The sequence below is a fragment of the Bombus impatiens genome, unplaced genomic scaffold, assembly GCF_000188095.3.
Source record: "Bombus impatiens unplaced genomic scaffold, BIMP_2.2 scf_0135, whole genome shotgun sequence".
Lineage (NCBI taxonomy): Eukaryota > Metazoa > Arthropoda > Insecta > Hymenoptera > Apidae > Bombus > Bombus impatiens.
This window is the reverse complement of record NT_176554.1, coordinates 1,365,637-1,369,764: the sequence shown is the minus strand read 5'-3', so window position 1 is coordinate 1,369,764 and position 4,128 is coordinate 1,365,637. Positions and strand designations below refer to the sequence as shown.

The 4,128-nt window shown below is 37.5% G+C and overlaps 1 long non-coding RNA gene across 1 annotated transcript; it reads left to right on the top strand.

The window, feature by feature from the left end:
* Positions 1–1,168: 1,168 nt before the first annotated feature.
* LOC117151283 lies at positions 1,169–2,267 on the top strand. The gene is made up of 3 exons (XR_004461088.1): positions 1,169–1,356; positions 1,588–2,156; positions 2,235–2,267. It is a non-coding gene; the product is annotated as an uncharacterized LOC117151283 (long non-coding RNA).
* Positions 2,268–4,128: the final 1,861 nt, after the last annotated feature.

Here is a 4,128-nt window from a genome sequence, read left to right as displayed (position 1 = left end):
TATATTATATAATTGTGTTACGTGAACTAACACGATTGTAAATTACTTTGTTATATCATTTCCTGTACTGCTTACAAGTATATTTTGACTTAATACTCGTTTTACTGTTTACTTTCTTCCTACGCTCTAGTCAGATTATAAACCCTATTTACGATGATGTATCGAGACGTTGACTTATGTGATATAAATCACATAAATCTGGTTAAAAGTAGATGTGTGTAATTAATACTCATCATAACACAGAAACAACAGTTATAATTTTCGAACTTAATAGATGATGGATGCGTGTCATTATTCGTTATGTAGATGCGAGTTTTTATCGAATTCTGTCTATTGTATTTATTGTATTGGTTTTATTACTAACATCAATGGCGTTGTTATATTCGATCTCGATACAAAACGAACCAGAAAACAATTTATTCAACTGCAATAACTAATATCGATGCTTGGGTTCGAACAATAAACATTTAAGTGTCAAGTAAAGTGAATTTTGCTTACAAATTATATTTCTATCGGTAAATTGCTATTTGTTAAATAATATCTACTACTGCTATTTATAAAATATGCACGCTCTCCGTGGGAATCTTGACACGCGGATTGCGCGGAAAATCGAATATTTTTAGATCAACTGCGGTTTGCTAAACGCTAAATATGTTTGGAGCGCAGCATTGAAATTTCGCGCGGGTAAATATGAAATTAATTTCATAAGATGTATATTGGAGGAATATTCGTTTAATTAATTCTTAGTAATATGAAGGGAACTAAGCGTAGACATATTTTTCTCTAAATTACGATCAATTTATGAAATCTCTGTTTTCGAAGACAATAATGCACGTGATACGAGACGAATAAATACAAATAAAATGGCCAAAGCGAGTTGAATTTAATTGTTATTTCAGTATGCCATGGTTCATAAGTCGCTAGCTGTGTTAATCGATAATTTTAATACAGTTATGCATAATTTAGTTCCATAAAGTCAGAAACAGGCATCCTTTGTACCAGTATCGATGCTTTGAACAGTTCGTGTGCTGTAAGCGGGTATCGTATCGGTTCTATACCAGGTGTTTCAGGATAAATGTGATCTAAGATAATTCCTAAATCAATTGACGGTTCTATGGTATAGTAACGAACATTTTGTTTGTCCTAAGAAATATAATAGGATAAAAATTATGTCTCACAGATTGAAATTTAACGAAGAGAATAGATCTTCGTGCTATGGAAAACGGCATGCGATTCGAGTACTTATTGGATGTTCAATAATAATATCTCTCAAGCAAGAGTCTGCTACGAAAAGTCATACAGATGAATCCATTAGCAGTCCTCGGATAAAAGTTACAAACTCGTCCTCCACCTTCCGTAAGACTACGCTCTACAACTCTTTATCTTTATTAAGATATCTTTTAAAACTTGTAACAACGACTAATGGCATTATTATCTGCTGTTTTACACATCTATTAAATTAATAAAGGATAAAGGGAAGTAGCTTCAAGAATTTCTTTGTAAAAAGTTAGCCATTAATTATTACAAAAATTTCAACAAAGGGATTTACAATTCTAAACATACTGTAAAAAATTTTCGGAATTCTAGTAGAAAAATTAAAGTCCCATGACAAATTTCGATATTCTGACGCAAAAGCTCTGAAACGTTTTCGAAGTACCATATTTATCTTCGGACATCTCATAGAACATGATGTCAACGTGTTTTCTTGCGAGAAAGGAGGGAAAGTTCGCGCGAACAAGGTGTTTCACGTCCATTTTCTACTTTCGTCCTGCGTTACTGAGCCTATCAACCATTTATAAAAAATGATAAGGAAGAACGGCAGGCCCGGTCAGATACAAATTACCGGTGTGTTGCGTCAAGTTAGATGGAAACTAGCCTTGGGAATTGAGGGAGGCGCACAGGGAAATCGCTATACACCTTTTACCTCCATCTACTGCATCCTCCTTACTAAACATTTATCCTCTCTGTGCGAGTCCCTGCCCTTTCTAACTTTTCTATAATAGGACCAGTGTAACATTGATCAAGAACTGCAAGTTACCCCAATCTCCTTGGTGAGTGTGTACATTCTGCTGTCAAACTCATTAGGATGCAGCAGATACTCGATCGAATCATTGTTTCATGCCACTGCGACAATTCTCCTTTTCGCTTAACGTTCGGTAAGTGTTAGTGCGCATTTGATAAAATTTCATAAAGATATACTGTTACAAATATTGTTCGATTGTTCTTTTTTCCAGCTCTGTCTCAAAGAAGAGGAACGTTCACGAAAGTCGTGAAAACCGTGGCGACGGTACAACGCGCAACGTACCAACGACACTGACTATTGAAACCCGAAGAATAGCAAATATGTCAGGTATACGAGTTATACAAAGTATAGAAATTATACGTCACGATTATTTATGACGGAATTTTATACTTATGGCGTGGGTTACGAAGATGCATGAAATAAGAAGGAATCGTAAATGTTATCGTAAAAAAATATTTAATATTTTTCACCGTTTTTATGTCGCATTTTAGTCAGGATATGCAAATCGTCTTTCTTAAATTTATAAACGTACATAAGTACATGTTTACTTGGAAAATAAAACGAATATCTAATCTTCTAATTTTCTATCGCTAATTTCATTACAACAAAATTCAATATTATCGATAGCTGAACCAACGCGAAACAATAAGATAAATGTAATATCTTCTCCGCGAAATAACGCGTACTGTTCTTTCTAACAACTCTCCGACGAGAAAACTTCCGAACGGAACGTTGCCGCGAAAAGCAACCAACACGAAGATCCTTAACGGTGGGTAGTTAAAAAGTCAGGGGGTAAGATAAGATCAAAATAGTAACGCGTGCCGTCGTAACGGAACTACACTCGGCCAACTTTACCCACTGATACTATAACAGAGAGGAAAGTAGGGTGCACCCTTGGGTTTCTCCGTTATACTCTCTATCTCTCCTACTTGTTCCTCCCATCTTCCTCCTCTCCAAGCAAGCTTCGTCGCTTCGTTCCAGTAGTATAGCCTTTCTCTCGCACCCTGTAGCCTCGTCTCTCCGTGTCCTTGCGCTCTTGTGCACGGTGTTTACGAGGGTCGAAGATTCGCGACGTAACACCTGGGGCTTATGATTCTGGGCATTATTGCCTGAGTAAATTAACCGTACGATATTGTTCCCCTTGCTCGACGTCTTCGAGTCTGCCTGACAAATTTCTCTTATACACCTTCAGATTGCAAACTTTTCGATTTCGGCCGCTGCATCCGCGTCGAATTTTAACGAGGCGCACGCTGCTCGGAATTACGATCGCGTTCCGTAACGGAGATACCAGTACCGAATTTACCATTCGATCCATCGACTTTCCACGATCGATTTCGCCCCAAGGAATACGCTTTACAATTTCCTTGTATTATGCAAATATTACTTATTAACAATTTTACAGTTTTCCGGGTGCGAAACGTTTTTGCCCCTCGCAGGCTTTTGCTTCGATCGAAAAAAGTGAGAAGCTGTGAAACAGATTTCTCCGCATTGTTTCCCCCCCCCTTTTTTTTAATGTATTACGCGTTATGTTAAGAACTATTACTCTAAGCGCAATTTTGATTACCAAGTTTATATTTCTGTATGTATTTATTACAGCTTTTATAGAAGATTAAAAGAGTTGAGAAATAACTGAGACATCGATAGATTAAAAAGATGGAAACAATGTTATGGTATAGCGTAGTATAATCTATCGCGACTAAAACAAGATATATAAAATTCAACGTGTTAACAATGATTAAGAGAATTAATGATAACCGCGACGTTCCACGAGTTCCATAATTTACGCACTCACGGAAACATAGGTATATGCGAGGTCTGAGTATAGTCGAAAGCGTATCGATTGTCGTTCCCATGAAATTAATTTCCTGCTCGGGAGGATGTTCGAAAGGCTCTCCGGAGGACTGTATATAGGCACTGGTACGAGCTCTGCAAGCACTCAAGTTCACCGTCTAGTTCGCGGTTGAACCGGTAAAGTCGGTGTCTTACGACTTCAGGTTGAACCCTCCACTGGGGCGAGGTAAAAGGCGGACCGTAGAAACCAGGAAGGGCATAATTGAGTACACTTTATTCGTTTGTTGCATGCCGTGGTTACCGTGCGATATGAA